Source organism: Mus pahari, chromosome 2, assembly GCF_900095145.1.
Source record: "Mus pahari chromosome 2, PAHARI_EIJ_v1.1, whole genome shotgun sequence".
Classification (NCBI taxonomy): Eukaryota; Metazoa; Chordata; class Mammalia; order Rodentia; family Muridae; genus Mus; species Mus pahari.
The window spans coordinates 97151259-97169343 of record NC_034591.1 but is presented as its reverse complement, the minus strand read 5'-3'; positions in this window follow the sequence as shown (position 1 = coordinate 97169343).

The window sequence follows — 18085 nt, the reverse complement described above, 5'->3', positions numbered from 1 at the left end:
ACTTAAGCAGGTCTTAGTCAGGGTTTCTATTCCAGACAAAATATCAGGACCAAGAAGCAGGATGGGGAGGAAAGGGTTCATTCAGCTTACACTTCCATATTGCTGCTCATCATCAAAGGAAGTCAGGACTGGAATTCAAGCAGGTCAGGAAGTAGGAGCTGATGGCCATGGAGGGATGTTACTTACTGGCTTGCTTCCTCTGGATTGCTCAGCTTTCTTTTCTTTTAAAAAATCCATTCATTTATTTTTTTACACTCCATACTTTATACTCCCCCCCCATCCACTCTCCAACTGTTCCACATTCCATTCATTCTCCCCAACAGCCTGGCTCCACGTAGATATACCCATGCCCCACTTCACCTGTCCTCTAAACTCCTTGGGGCCTCCAGTCTCTTGATGGTTAGGTGCATGATCTCTGAATGAACACAGGACCAATAGTCCTCTACTGTACTGTGTTGGGGGCCTCATATCAGCTGGTGTATGCTACCTGTTTGAGAGATCTTGGGAGTCCAGATTGAGACTGCTGGTCCTCCTATAGGGCGGTTCTCTCCTCAGCTTCTTTCAGCCTTCTCTAATTCAACAACAAGTGTCAGCTGCTTCTGTCTATTGGTTGGTGCAAATATTTGCATCTGATTCTTTCAGCTGCTTGTTGTTTCAGAAGTCTGTCATGATAGGTCCCTTTTTGTGAGCTCTTCATATCCTCAGTAATAGTGTCAGGCCTTGGGACCTCTCCTTGAGCTAGATCCCATTTTGGGCCTGTCCCTGGACCATCTTTTCTCAGGCTCCTCTCCATTTCCATCCCTTTAATTCTTTCAGATAGTAACAATTATGGGCCAGAGTTGTGATTGTGGAATGGCCCTCCTCTCCCTCACTTGATCTCCTGTCTTCCTGCTGGAGGTAGACTCTATAAGTTCCCTCTCCCTCCTGTCAGGCATGCCCAGGAATGGCACCACTCACAGGGGCCCTACCCAACTTGATCACTAATTGAGAAAATGCCTTACAGCTGGATCTCATGATGAGATTTCCTCACCTGAAGCTCCTTTCTCTGTGATGATTCCAGCTTGTGCCAAGTAGACATACCAAAACCAGCCCATACATCAGGGAAAAGAGCAGACACAGAGGAAGGGAAGTAGGGAGACAGGATGGCTGAGAAGTCAAGGTAAGATGGATAGCTGAGAGACTGCCCCAGCAAAAGTCAACAGCTATAAACTTTATAGAAGTATTCATGAATAATTAAACTGCAAGCAGGATCCATGAAAGCCTGGCAATGCCTTATATATATTGTTCTTACATCACAGCATTGAGATCTAGAAGACAAATTTGTAGAGTCACATATTTTGTGTTTTCTAGTGACTTACACAGTTTAAGTTCAAAAGTGAGGGAGAGCTAGTGACATATGCCAAATTGGCCAAGATGTAATTCTAGCCTCAGGAGGCAGAGGCAGTGTTTTCAGAGCAAGCTGGCTAATGAGACTAGCCAAAGTAGATTTGGATTTGACTGAGTGAACAGGTCTTATTGAATAAGATGAAGAATCAGTAGTGGAAAATTCTGGATATCAACCTCAGGCCTCTACATGCTCAAACTCACAAGGATGGAAGCATATACTCATGTGTTAGCATTACAGATGCAAGTAAAATGCATACACGCATAACACTACTCCACTAATATGTAAAAAAGAATATGGAAGGTTAGGAAATTGGTTATATAATGACTGTAACATAAATGCAGAGAAATACACTTTTCTGTTTAGGAATTCAAATTATTTTCCAAAGGTAAAATGGTCTTTATTTATGAATGTTAAAAATGTGTCACCAAAGATACTAGATGAATTAATAAACAAAATCCAAAAGCATGCCGACAAGAATCTATTTTTCATTTATAAGATTACATAGCAAAACGCAGAGGGCTCTCAATTATTGGTACTATAATGCCTGCAGCAAAATACAAATTGTGTGACCCTCCCAGCATGCCGAAAACAGAGATTTATAATACCATACAACTGAAAGGTAATTCAGTTTCTTTCTGAAAAATATTTGTAATCAAATGAGGATTCAAAATAATATATCAAATTATAAAATTAATATGATAATTTTTATTATACTTCAAATTTATACATTCTAGAGATACCAAAAATCTCTTAAAAAAAAAAACCAAAGTAATGAAGTTTTATATTTCCCACATGAACCATCAGTCTGTCAAGTCAGCTCATTGACTCAACATATTCCTTTCTGCATCAGTATGAATCCATGGCTGTTTCTCTTAGCATCAGACTAATGAAAGAAGCCAGGAGAGGACACCAACGTCTTTCCTGTTTCATATATTACATGGCTTTGGACTGAAGTCCTGCACCACATCTAAGAAGGGAAGAAAATCACAGAGAAACCTAGTTCTCAGTCACAACATGCAGAAGAAATTTTGCAATATAGGACAGTATTTACTGTAGACATAGTTCAGGTACTCTCTTTTCTCCTTTAAATTTTCTTGTAAGAAAATATTGTGATGGTGTAAACATATTTCATTAACTCTTTTTTCTCTCCCTCCCTCCCCCTCTTTCTCTCTCTCTCTCTCTCTCTCTCTCTCTCTCTCTCTCTCTCTCTCTCTCTTTCCTTCTTTCTTTCTTTCTTTCTTTTTTCTTTTTAAGAAAGATTAATACTTGAATATTCTGAGGAGGACAAAAACCTAATTTATTTTAGACAACCATCTAAACAATTAGAAATTCTAAATTTTTTCGTGCTGCCCGTGACTTTGCTGAACAAACTTGCTGTCATAGATTTCAAATCTTATCTAGTTTAACTATGTTTTCACTAATTATACTGCCCTGTGTGACTAATGCTTTAAAAAATAAGCTGTGAGATATCTGAGCCTGAGTATCTTAACTTGCATCACTTCTCCAAATTTATTTCCTCTCACTACATGGAAAGCAAAATCATAGATTCAAAATTCAAAATTATGTATTGATAATTTTCTAAGTCCTATTAAAAATTTAATCTACAGTTGAGTGAAGAAACTGATCACCTGAAAGAGGTGAAAAACACCAGCAGTCTTAGACCTGAAGCTGTAGAGTGCCTATGTCCAGAAAACCCCCGTATGACCCTTCCTGAGGAGGTCTTTGTCAAAACCAGGCACAGAACTCCTTACCAATATTCAAGACAGGGAGAATTTCTTCATAGGAGGAGGTAAGAGGAGATTCCCTGGCATGCAAGTAGGGCACCCATAGGAAATAGGCATTAGCAGGAACATGTCCATGAATTTGTACAAGTCTCTTTGTGAGCACAAGGTCCTCGAAGGAGGAGTTAGAGAAACAGCTCAAGAAGCTGAATGGGTTTGCAGCCCCATAGGAAGAACAACAGTATCAACCAACCAGTACCCCCAGAGCTCCCAGGGACTAAACCACCAACCAAAGAGTGCACATGGAGGGATCCATGGCTCCAGCTGCATCTGTAGCAGAGAAAGGCCTTGCCAGACATCAATTGGAGTAGAGGCCCTTGGACCTGTGAAGGCTCGATGCCCCAGAGTAGGGGAATGCCAGGGCAGGGAAGTGGTAATGGGTGGATTGGTTAGCAGGGGGAGGGAGGAGGAGATAGGGAGGGTCCTGGGGAGGGCACCAGGAAAGAGGATAACATTTGAAATGTGGATAAAGAAAATACCTAATTTAAAAAAAAAAAAAAAGTGTACATGGAACAGGCACTTGGTATGGGTATGAGAATGCTTCTGAAAAATAATGGTGTTAGAAAATGTAGCTTGATGATTTCTACATGGGTCAGTGCCTGCATCCACCATTTTTATAACATCATAGATGCTAAGAAGTCTAAGTCCATCTTTTGGCTTCTTTTGTACTTTATGTAAATCAATTTTTAGTCCCCTTTGCAGATCCAGTGCTAAGAACATGTCTGTGGAATCTCTTAATCTTCTCTCTTGAATTAACCATAAATCAACTTTTTACTGCTCATATTTGCCTCTCTAAATACATGACTGTTTTTGTCTCTAGAGCTGGGGGTATAGAGCAATTGTGTGAGTGGTTGAGTATTCAGTAATCCCTGGGCCCTCCCTGACCTCAGCACTTCATAACACCCAAAAGGATAAAATCCAAATTATATGTCTTAAATTTTGTATCAATTGTTATGTGAACTTCAAATCAGACAGCTTAATGTGTCAAATATGTTAATTTAAATATTTAATACTTTTATTATGAAGATATTTTCTATCAATTACTAATTTCTTCAAAGCTAAGTGTGGAGCCATGTTATTTACTCTCAAGCCCACACTAATCCCATCAACATTAAATCCCATAACTATGAGCAGAGGGCAACCAATTATGCAAATGTATTATACATTGTTTATTTTCTTAAATCTTGAAAATCATATTGTTAATGTGATATTCTAAAATTTTAATATTGTGTTCTAATTATAAACAGTTTTACTGTATTTTTCATTATATTCTGAATATTTTTACTAGTTGTTCTTATATAACTTATGCTATTTATGTCTTCCTAAGTTTATGTTATGGTTGATAGCTTTTTACTAATACTTTTTTTCTAATTTGATGACACTTCACTGTTTGCCCATTGATCTGTCCCTCCACTTTTCTGCCTACTAATCCTGGAGTCAGACTTCTGCAGCTGCTTTCTGTGACCATCTAGGCCAGCTCTAGTCTGTCAGACAGTTGAGCCTGGACCATAGATAAGGATACAGCTCTTCTCTTTCTGCTTCTCTCTGGAGTTATAGCTCTTCCATAAACTTCATCTTCAGATATGGTGCACCTATTCACACCATGAAATAAACTCTTATCACATGATTTTAGTCTCCCCTTTTTTGTCTATCCAGCCTCGGAGGGGAAGATTCTAGCTCTCTTCAACTTAGCAATTCCCTCAGAACTATCTCAACATTTCTAACACCCATCTAGCTCATTTTTGTGTGTGTCAATTTTTTAAAATTTTGTTTGTAAGTACTGAGTGGTAATTAAATATACCCATCTGTATAAAATTTGGCACCACATTATATTATTATATTTTTAAAAAATTCCTAGAAGTTAATTTTTGATCAAAGATCATGCTTTAGATTAAATATCATCAATTATTTAGAAGTTTTATTGCCAGTAATAATTAGAAGAAAATCATTTAATACCACCAACATACTTTCACTCAATCCAATGATAACAACATATTGGTTTAATGACAGGAAGATAGTGTTGCAATTTTTTTTAATCTGTAATGTTTTTGATTATTTTAGAAGTTGGAAGCAGCTTGTGATTTTTAATTTAAGATGTGCATGTGTTTGCGTGTCTATGTTTCTGTCTCAGTGTATGTGTCTATGCCCATGCGTTTTTATATGTTAAGGTATGTGTAGGAGATTTATAAGACAGAAGACATCAGATTTCTTTGAAGTGGAATTATGAGTGTTTCTGAGAGATATGATTTTGGTGTTGGGGTGCAATCTCTGCTCTTTTTGTAGATGCTCTCAACATTTGATCCCTGATATGTTAATATTATATTGTTAGGATACTATGTAAATCTCAATATTTACATCAGCTCTGTAAGAAAGATGTCTTTGTTCAAGTCTGAGGTTAGCTATGCCCCCTAAGCCTAACCATGTAGGTTCAGAATGGAAACCCTTGGTGGGGACAAAGGGTCTTCACAATTTTCCTCACATTCTCTTTTAATAACAAACCTTGTTTAAATAGAAAATCTAAAGAAATGTATACATTTAACAAAGCAATACAAAATAAACCATTTGAATGGCTATCACAATAGAAATATTGACTTTCAAAACAGCTTAAAATAGTATTTTTCATCTACAAGTAGTATATGTTTATTTTAAGCTGTAACTATATATTAAGATGTTCAGTTTATTAAATTTCTGCTCTTAGTAATAAAACTTTAAAACAGGCATGTGAATTCATGTCTTTTTATTATATTAAAAACCTTGAGAAAATATATGAATACATTTCTTTTTTTTTTCTTTTTTTATTAGATATTTTCTTTATTTACATTTCAAATGCTATCCTGAAAGTTACCTATACCCTCACCCTGCCCCTGCTCCCCTACCCACCCACTCCCACTTCATGGCCCTGGTATTCCACTGTACTGGGACATATATAGTTTGCAAGACCAAGGGGCCTCTCTTCCCAATGATGGTCGAATTGGCCATCTTCTGCAGGTAGAGACACGAGCTCTGGGGGTACTGGTTAGTTCATATTGTTGTTCCACCTATAGGGTTGAAGACCCCTTCAGCTCCTTGGGTACTTTCTCTAGCTCCTCCATTGGGGACCCAGTGTTCCATCCAATAGCTGACTGTGAGCATCCACTTCTGTGTTTGCCAGGCACTGGCATAGCCTTATAAGAGACCACAATATTAAGCATGTATATTATACAAAATTATGATTGACATCAATCATATAATGATAAGCATGCTATGTGAACAGAAGCCTCTTTGAACAATAAAATAATTCACAATCATACCTGTATGTATTCTAGCATATGTATTTGCTTAAGACTTGAGAGTATGTGCCAAGATGGCCTTCTCATTCTTTACATGTATTTTTGTTTTGTTTTGTTTAGTTTTTTTCTGAGACAGGGTTTCTCTATGTAGCTCTGGCTGTCCTGGAACTCACTTTGTAGACCAGGCTGGCCTCGAACTCAGAAATCAGCCTGCCTCTGCCTCCCGAGTGCTGGGATTAAAGGCGTGCTCCACCAGCGCCCCCGGCTTACATGTATTTTTTTTTTTATTTAAATTTTTATGTTTTTTTGGAGAAGTCATTCAAAAATCCTCTACTTACAGTATTTCTATATCTCCTTTCCCAAACATAATTCCTCCTGTGTCTCACCCCAAAACTTGCATAATGATAACACCAGCTGACACACAAGTATAGCCAGGAAATATCACAAGGCCCTGCCCATAGATGAAGAGCTACTGGCAAAGAAGGAGAATTGCTTTTCCCACAGGACAAGGTTGTAGATAGGTTATCCAATTTAGCATAAACTTTTAAAATTTTCATTTACTGCCATCAGCCCCTAAAGACAGGCTAGAAAACAGTGCTACCTTTTTTTCTTCTGCCTTTTCCTAGAATGGCGTGGAGGAGGTTCTGGAAGGTTGTCTATAAGGCTTTCTGAGGACATTACTGTCTGGCTTTGTACTAAGAACTTTGGTGCATTGGAACAAGAATGTATATTTTAACATGGAAACAACAACAACAATAAATGTCATTGAGTCAGTTTCCATTTTTTCGGGTGATTGACAATGTAATCCATATTGTGGTCCATGTGTGAAAAATCTTATAGGTTGATATCTTCACCTTTGATTCATATACTTTGGAATATTGTTAAATATTATGATTCATAAAAAAACTGCTTAAAGCAATACATATTCGGCACTTAATATCAGATATTGTAGCTATACAATCAAAAATTTGTATCAACCAACAATGGTTTAACAATAGCCATCATGAGGGACTTGCATCCCTGACCTTAACTCCCAGTTTATTCTTTGTAAGATACCTACATTCTTTGATCTTTTACGCTTCATTTCTAAACAAGTAACTAGAATCTTTATGCATTTTCTTTAGTTCTGGAATTCCATCTGCTTCTATTCAGATGAAGTTTCAAAAGAAAGGCCAGAAAATGAAGTATCATAACAGAGAGACACAGAGCTTATTTAAGCCTGAATTGTAATAAAAATATTTTTAACTAAATAAAAAATCACTGTTGGAATAGCTTGCTAAAATATACCAGTAGTCAGAAGCTTGCATCTGTTGGTGGAGTCTTCCACCTGTGAGTTTTATCTGGCTGTGGAACAACTTTGTCTGAGGAAATATTCTAACTCTTTATGCAAGTAAGTTTATGCTTTTACAAAAACATTGTCCATAATCTGATCTGCGAGATATCCCATGCAAGTTAAACAGAAGGACAATCAATTTCACAAAACAAGACAATTGTTTAATTCACTGAAGTATGAAATAAATATTACAGGATTTTCTCTGTGTCCATATGGTCTTCTTCACAATTACTTGAAATCTGTGTCACTGTGTGAAAGCAGACTGGGAGAATAAATGAAGAAGAAAATAGGCTCACCTCTCTTATAACATCGCTTCACTTACAGAACCAGGGGATGATCCACATTCACTTCTGACACTCTAGTTTTCTGGGCTTTGTAATACAAGGTTATTCAAAGTTACTATTAAATTATGTTTATGTATTTGAAGATAGCGTGAAACCAAAAAAGCATAGAAAATAAAAACAGAACAGAGTTCCAGCCCTACAAAGTAATTATGTTTATATCTTCGAATGATTATGTTTGTACTTTATATCATAAATAAGAGCAGTGATATGGTAAATTGATATGTATTGACAAAATTTTACTATGAATAAACTCCAGTTGTAATTTCTTCGTGAAAATTATAAGTTGACCCTGGAAAGAAGCCATGTATGTGTTTTCAAAGTGCCTACTCCGTGGAACACTTAAGCCTCTATTTTTAGATCTTATGATAGTTTCATAAGGATTCTAGACTTGTACTTCATTTAAATCATTATCATAATTACAACAAAATTGCCTACCCAAACTTTATGTTAATATACAGTACACACAGCAGTTTACAAGTACAGATTTTTCTTTTATTAAAAATAGATTTTTCATACAATATATCCTGATTACAGTTTCTCCTCCCTCTACTTCCATTCCCCACCACTTCCGTTGTACCAAGCTTCACTCTTTTTCTGTCTCTCATTACAATCAGACAGACATACAAGGGATAATAATAAAATAAGATAAACCGAGTAGAAACACATTTAAATAGGCCAAAACACGCAAGCAGAAGGAGAAGAACTCGGGAAAGGGCATGAGAAACAGATATAGATATAGAGACCTACTCATTCATACATGCAAGACTCCCACCAAAAATACAAAACTGGAAGGCATAATACATATACAATGAACCTATAAGATTAAAAAAAAGAGTGAGTTTGGAGGGAAAATTTTTAAAAGAAAAATAAAAATTTTTGGCATGACCTTATGAAACAGAGTACAACCAAACTTACCATTGAAGCCACTTTTTATCCATTTGCTGCTGGGCATATAGCTTACCCTTAAGAATAGTTTGTTTTCCCAACGAGTTTCCCTTGGAGAAAACCAATTGTCATTTTCAAGAAGTTATCAGTTGGAGATAGCCTCTAGGCTAGGAAGTGGGTCATGTATCCATTTCTCCTTTCATCTATAGGACCCCATTTTGTACAGACTTGTGAAAGCCCTGTGCATGCTGCTGCAGCCTGTACTATTTCAGGTGCACTGGTTCTACTGTGTTTGGAAGGTTTTGTTTCCTTGATGTCTTCTATCACCTCTGCCATTATAATCTTTACAACTCCTCATTTGAAAGATTCCATGAGCCCAGATTGAAGGGACTGAATGGAGACATCCTGCTTAGAGTTCACTGTTCAAAGATGATACTCTAAAATGTATAACTGTGGGTCTCTATATCTATGTCCATCTGCTGCACGAGGAAGCTTCTTTGGTAATGGCGGAGCAAGGCACTGATCTATCAGTATAGCAAAAAATTCATTCAGAATCATTTTATTGCTATGTTCTTTTAATAGAACCATAGCATTTAGTTATCTTCAAGGTCCCTGAACTACCTAGTCTCAGTTTCTTGTCACCAAAACAGCTTCAGGTGTGGATTATCAAGTAGATCTTAAGCCGAATCAGGCATGTGTTGGTTACTCCCACAAGATCTGTGCCATCATTGCACTGGCAGGACTCTGTTATAGATCAGTGGTCTATAATAATGTTATTTACTGAATATCTCTATTAATATAATATAATATCTATACTAATATAATAGTTATATAGATTGAAGGGAAGGTCTATAATAGTTTGTAGTTGAGTTAGTGTTTACTTTTCTCTTTTGGTAGCATGTAGAACACCTTCCAGTACCAAGAAGTCCATGGGAGTGAAATTTCTCCATTGGCTTCTTTTTACTTCTTGATGTTCAATATATTATGTAGGTGTTGTCTTCAGCAACAGGAACATCTCATCTGTTTCTGGAGAACATCTTATATATTTGGCAACAGTTAGGTTGTTTGTAGGTTTCTATGGGACCCCTTTGGTAAATAACTAAATTAAATGTAACCCATTTCTGAAATTGGAAGCTACATTTGGTGACTAGAGTTGTCTAATGGGTCTGTTGTATCCACCATTATTTGGTCATTCATTTAGACTGCCTTTATATATGTATATATTTTAGAATCAATCCTTGTACAATATTATGCTTCTACACTGTGTATGGCCCTTTGGCTTTCACTCTCTCTTCTGTCATCATCCTCTTCCCCTTCCTCCTTGATTCTACTGTTCTTGTCTTGCCTGTCATCCATCAATAATTATCCATTCCGTTTACCTTACCTGTGAAGATTTATTTGTTATAGTCCTCTACTCTATATCTGTCATCTGTGATTCTGTGAACTGTAGCTTGCTCATAGTTGACTTAACAGTTAATATCAACATATATACTTAAATGTGTGTAAATAATATATGTACCTTTCTCTGTCTGTGTTACCTCACTAAGGTTGATTTTTTTCTAGCATCATTCATTCACCTCTAAATTATATGACTTAATTGCACTTAATACCTAAGTAGTATTCTGCTATGTAAATGTTTAACTTATTTTTTATCCACTTGTCTGTTGAGGGACATCCAGGTTGTTTCCAATTTCTGGCTATTATTAATAGAGCAGAAATGAACATGGTTGTGCAAGTACAACCTTCAAACACATACCCAAAAGCAGTAGATCTGGATTTTGAAGATCTATTTCCAGCTTTCTAAGGAACTCCCATCCCTGTTTTATTAATGACTGTACAAGTTTACATTCCCACTAGCAATGAATGAGTGGTTCCCTTATTCTACATCCTTACCAGCATGAACTGTCATTTGTTTTATTGCTCTTACCAGTTCTGTTGGATGAAATTTCTAGTTTTGATTTCCATTTCCCTAATAGCTAAGGTCATTGAACATTTTTTTTTAAATGTCTCAGCTGTTTGCGTTTTCTCTTTTGATAATTCTTTGCTGAAATCTGTAATCCACTTTTTAATTGTATTATTTGTTTTCTTAATATCTGGAGATCTTTATTTAGAGATATATTGGTTGTTACTTGTGTTTGTGTGTGTGTGTGTGTGTGTGCATGTAAGTACATAAGTATAGCACCCATAATAGCAATAAGAGGACATCGGATCTCCTCAATTTAGAATTACAGGTGATTAAGAGCTAACATATGTGTGCTGGGAACCAAAGTCTAGTCATCTGAAAGAATGACAAGCACTCTTTTTTCCCTATTTGAATCTTTTATTATTATTATTGTTATTATTATTATAATTTTACTACTATTACTACTATTATTATTACTACCATTACTATTATTGTCTCAAATATTGCATGCTGAACACAGTTTCCCCTCCCTCCACTCCTTCTAGCTTGCCCCCCCCATCTTACTTCTCCTTAGTTTCCCTTCAGCAAAGAGCAGGCCTCCCAGGGATACCAACTGGACATGCCATAACAAGTTGCAATAAGACTAGGTACAACACCCATATCAAGTCAGAACAAGGTAACCCAATAGGAGAAAAAGGGACCCAAAGAAAGGTAAAAGAGCTAGAGTTATCCCTTCCTACCACTCTGTGAGTTCCACAAGAACACCAAGCTACACAAATATAACATGTTCCCAATACCTTGCTTAGACCCATGTAGGCTCCCTGATTGTTATTCAGTCTCTGTTTCCCTCTATGAGCACTGCTTCTTTGATTATGTGGCTCATGTTCTTGTGGTATCCTCAACCCCTCTAACTCTTAAAATCCTTTCTCTCCCTGTTGTGCAGAATTCTCCCAATTTTGCTTGCTGTTTGTTTGTGGGTCTCTGCATCTGTTCCTATCAGTTACTGGATGAAGGCTCTCTGATGATGAATGTGTTGTTTATATATTTTGTATATTAGTATTCTATCACATTAGACTAGTTTATAAAACTTTTGCCCCATTCCTAGAGTGCAAATTTGTCCAAAGTATGGTGTTCTTTCCTAAGGAGAAGCTTTTCTATTTCATGATGTTCTATTTATTATTTCATGGTGTTCTATTTATTAATTGTTGATCTTAGTACCTTATTCATGGTGTTTTGTTCACAGTCTTTTTGCCACCGAGTTCAAGATCTTCTCTACTTTCTCTTCTACCAGATTAGATATATCTTGTCTTATGTCGAATGTCCTGATCTATTTGCAGTTCTTGTGCAGGAAAATAAGTATAGACCTATATATACTCTTCCAATTGGGTGAGTCTGGGTTAAAGGGAAGAGCTAGGCGAAAGAAGGTTGGATAAAAAAGTCTGTTGTGGACAGAGCTGGTAACCCCTGTGGCTGAATTAGGGAAAAGCTGAAAGAAGCTGAGGAGAAGGGTGATTCTATAGGAAGAACAGCAGTCTCAAATAACCTGGACTGAGCCACAAACCAGGCAGCATACACCAGCTGATATGAGGCCATCAACACATATGCAGCAGAGAACTGCTGGTTCTGGACTCAGTCAGAGAAGATACAACTAACCCTACAGAGACTTAGGGCCCCTTGGGGATGTTGGTGGTATTGGGGATGGGGACATCCTCTTGGAGATGGTGGGAGGAGGAATGAGATATGGAACAGTTGGAGGGTGGACTGGAAGGGGGATAAATCTGGAATGTAAAAAAGAATAATAATCAATTTTAAAAAGGACGATGAGAATCCTCTGCTTCCGTGTCCAGAGGTTTCTACTGTTTGTGGAAAAAGAATAAAAATAATTTTAAAAAAATTCTGAGTGATCTGCAGGAGATGAGGTAGAAAAGAGGTGAGGTCACAGCAAGGGGCTTGCTAAAGAGCTGGCGGTCAAACAGTAGAGTTGTATGTGAAGAAGCGGATGGAGAGGTGAGCGTCTGGAATTAGCCTATCTGCTTCTCTGCCCAGCAGCATGGCTTGATATTTCTCATGGATGCCTGCCAGAGCTGGGGACTGAGGGAAAAAAAAAGGTTGAATATAACTTTTTATTTATTTTATTTTATATGTATGAGTATTTTACCTACATGCATATTGTTGTGATTTAAATATGCTTGGCCTATGAGAAGTGGCACTATTAAGAGGTGTGGCCTTGTTGAAGTAGGTGTGGCTTTGTTGGAAGAAGTGTGTAATTGTGAGGGTAGGTTTTGATTTGCCCAGTGTGTAACTGACCCTTTTTCTGGCTGCCTGTAGAAGATATTTTTCTCCTGTAGATGTAGAACTCTTGGTTCCTCCAACCACTAGTCTACCTGCACAATGCCATCCTTCCCACTATGATAATAATATACTGAACCTCTGAAACTGTAAGTCATCACCAATTAAATGTCCAAATGCACTTAATAAGAATTGGCTTGGTCATAGTGTCTCTTCACAGCAATGAAACCCTAAGTAACACACACACATGTATGTATCCCATGCATGCCTTGTGCCATGGATCACTTGGAATTAGAGCTACAGACAGCTGTGAGCTGCCATGTAGGTGCTGGGAATTGAACTTAGGATATCTAGAAGAGCATCCAGTGCTCCTAACCACTGAGCCATTTCTGCAATCCCCAAGGAGGGAATGTTAGCAACCATTATAATCATGCCTACAAATCAACCTATGTCTGTAATTCTATATTTTTAGACTGAAAATTCACATACTCAGCTATTTCAAAAGTATAAAAATTATGTTCTCAAGGACTAAAATGCCTAGTACCAGGGCATTTAAACTGAGCCTTTTCCATATACATAATAAGATGGTTTTGTATTAGTGATGAGGTTTTTAAAATAATTAATTTTTATCTATACCACTATTTACATAAGAAATTATGGAATGTGATGGAGGGGGGGTCTATGCATGAATTCCATTCATGCAAATTCTGCCAAATTCTCTATTTTAAGGAGACTGAAGAACCTTCTGCATCTTGAAAGTATTATTGTCTCCAGGTTATTCGTGGATTCTATTGAAAAGGATTCCCATGGAAATAGTGAACAATTGATAATCTCCAAGCTTAAAAAACAAGGTAAATTCTTTACAACAGTAAGAAAATTAGAAAGTAAGTAAAGGGTGAACCTTGAGTCCCGCTGAACACTCTAGAGTGGCACAGACTGAGCTGAACACTCTAGAGTGGGGCAGACTGAGGTTGTTACGTGAATTTCCTGGGACTTAAATGCCTTTAGAAGATAAAATTGTTTTTCACAGTTTCATAGTTTATTGAAAGGCCTTAACATATATCCAGACAAGACATCATGTTTCTGATCTTTATTCTAGCTATAAAGGAGATGCAAGAAAATATACAGATAAGGATAGTAAAATATAGATATGAAGTTATTTACATGATCTATTCCGGGGAGAAAAACAACAGAAGGAAATTAATGATACAATGCTGAGTTGAAGTAAACAGGTATATAGCTAGACAGAGGAATAAACTATTATGAAAACCTCTGACAGCAGCACTATCCACAGGACACTCCCACTAATTTTTTTCTCTAGATCTACTGCAATCAATCTCATATTGATAGGTTAGGCTGAAGAGTTCTCTTGGCTGAGTTATAAAATTTTTAATAGTCTTTCTAAAAGGTGCATTCCAGTATATTGCCTTAAATCATATCTCAATTTTACTCAGTTCAGAGTGTTAATTGTATCTTCTGTCAGGCTGATATGCTTTGGAGAGATTGTAGCGCCATTTCAAGGGTAGAGCCTGTCAGCAGAGAATTTTTAAGAGGGCAGAAATCTGCCCAAATCTTGTGTCCTAACTAGCACAGGGGACACAAGACCAATAGTACAGCAACGACATTGAAATCTGTACAGAAAGAAGTCACATTTAGCAGAACACATTTGGAATGGATATGGTAGTGGAAAGGGCTATAGGAAATAAAATTTGCTGTAGTGAGCAGTTTGATCAGAAAATAAGCCAACCCAATGAAGCCTAGGTGATATACATTAATGAGTGTTTTGCTGGAGACAGCAAATCCTTATGAATGTATAAAAATATAATGTGGAGTAAATATAGGGTATACCATCTGATAAATACATTTTGTGTGAAAAGACATGTACCCATCTGGTTTTGAAGATTCAAGAAACTTTTCTGTTAATTTCATCACCCCTTTGAAAACAATATAATTTGTTTTCTTGTTGAACATATAAAGGACATTTATACCTTAGCCTAATGGGAGATAGAACTGATGCAATAATGCAAACAACAAAATATGCCAATATTTTAAAATATTAATATTAAAGAATGAGTACCCTCAGTAGGTTGTAGTATAAAGCATTAGCATCTTTTTTACCCTTTCAAAAGCACATCCATTCATATGACTGACTACTGTTTTAAGAACTCAGGGAATGACTGATAATCATACAGACAAGAAGCCACATGTCATAATATAGGGTAATGTTTGATGAAAAAACAAAACAAAACAAACAACAACAACAACAACAAAACCCTACAGCGTTCGACTCATCTAAGTCAAGACCACTGTGTTTGTCTGGCAATAAGAAACGGGCTGCAGTTATTCCACAGGGGAACAGTTCAAAGAAAAGCTACTGGAACTTAGGTAAAGAGGCAAAGATTAAAGAACAAAATTACTTAAGTAGAAAAGGCATAGGCTTTAGTTTTGAACTAGGAGGAGTCATTCAATGGAGGGAACTCAGACAAAATTAAACAGTGTGAATTAATGCAAAGTTTATTCCAAACTGAAAAAAAGAAACAGAAACAACCAAAACTCAAATCAATACAAGCATTTGTAAAGGAGCAAGAGCACACTCTGAAAATACTTTTAATTTCCCTTGCGGAACAAATGAGAGGTCTGTCATGAGGTAGGGTCATCTGAAGCATAGGACATATACAAAGCAATTTAGCAGAATGGCAGTGTCAGAAGCCTACTAAACAAAAGCAGTACACACACATACATACACAAGTGCACACACATACACACACATATACACAAACACACACATACACACGCATGTATGCACACACACATACACACATACACATGTACACACACATACATACACACATACACACACAAACATACACACATACACACAAACACACACATACACAGACACTGGTTTCTCATCAAATAAAGGCTCGTTTTTGTCCAGGATGCTTTATGATAGACCCATGTTCTCTTCTGCATTTGAGATGAGAACTACTTTTTTGAGACCAAAATATGATAAAGATATTTTTTTTAAAGTTATTGAGTAGAAAACATATTAGTCTTTTAGATGTTCTCATGAAGGTCCTGACTAAAAATTATGACTTGATTTGTTTATTTTTGAAAAACAAATTGTTATTTGTCAAGTCATGCATTAATTCGTGGCTACAGGAGGAAGTCAGAGAGAGGACAGCATCAGGGACTGGTGCTTGCTGCTTTGATACCATTTAGGACTTGTAGTGACTGGTACTTGTTGCTTTGATACCACGATAAAATTAATTTAAAAGAACATAAACTTCTTTTGTTAGGGAAGTCAAGGCAGAAGAATCTTGATGCAGCTTGTCACATCGTAACCACAGTCAAGAGACAGAGAGTAATCAGTGCTGATTTTCAATTTGTTTTCAACATTTTATACAGTCCAAAACTTCCCCACAGGCAGTGGTACTTCTTACATTAATGCTGGTTCTTTCCATGTCAATTAATCTAATCTAGATAAATCCTGTGGTTCCACACTCAGTTTCCTCCCTCAGGGTGCCAAGGTGCCACTGCATACAGGGTAGGAAAGGATGAAATGGAGTCTTAAATGAATAGGTCAGCAGAATCTCAGTCAGGCTCTGTGTGTGTGTGTGTGTGTGTGTGTGTGTGTGTGTGTGTGTGTGTGTGTGTGTGCGCACGCGCGCGCGTGCATGCTCGCAAGCGTGTATTGGAGTTTCAGCGTTGTTATAGCCCTTTTAGACTGTGTTCAGTGAAACAGCTTCTGCATGTATTTTACTTGGGATGAAGAAAGACTATATATACCTCAGAGAGTGGGAATGGATTTGTCAGGTGAATTTACATTTGTTGAGACTGAAGGTCCTCAGAATGCCACATTTGTATGGAGAATTATTCTGGGCAGGTTCTTATCAGGAAGTGAACCCATGATTTTGACAATGACAAAGTGACATTTCTCAGGTGGAGGATGTGTGGATCAGGTTCCCCAGGTAAGGTCAAGTGGAGAAAATAAAGGCCCACTGAAAAAGGGAGACCTCAGTTTTTTTTCCAAGTTCTGGGAGTTGTCTGGTCATGGTAAACTGGGACCTTAATAGCAGGGTTTCCCAACAAACTCCTAAGATATATTTCCAAAGCTTTTCTGTTCAGTGGTTGTAGATTCCATTCAAATTGGCAATATGCATCACTGTGGCCAACTTTCATTTTACCTATTGTCATGTTAAGGGTTCTATTGTGAAGAGACACCAGGACTCTGGCAACTCTTCTATATAAGAAAGCATTTAACTGGAGGTTACTTACAGTTCAGAAGTTTCCTTGATTGCTATGATGGCAGGATGCATGGCAGCACACAGGCAGATGCTGCAGAAGTATTGAGAATTACATCAGGATCCATAGGCAGAGATACAACGTTTGGATTTTCTTGGACCTACATAATGACATGAAAACCTTTCACTAATTAGGAAAGCTTGGCCTTAGATTGGCAAACTTTCAACCATCTCATCTATGCAAACCTGACCATCTAGATTTGTCCTGCAATATCTCATTAGTTGCTCTCCTTCAGTCCTTGTACGTGTTCATTCTTCCATGTCTGACTGGTGAAATCTTTCTTAATATTTCTCAGACAAATCTCCTGCCTTAGACTTTTCCCCCAGAGTTCTTAACTCTCCCTTTAAGTCCTGCCTTTCTACTCCTGTCTCAGATACTGGATGTTCTGTTCTTTATTAAACCAATCAGATGGTGTTGGAGGGAGTGTTTATAATATAATATACTGCTGTAAGAATAACAATACCAAGTTCTGGCCTGTGATCAGATCTCTGCCAGTATAGAAATCAGCATTTACCTAAGAATTTCATAAGTTCATTGTTTTTAATAGCTCAGCAGTACTCCATTGTGTAAATGTACCACATTTTCTGTA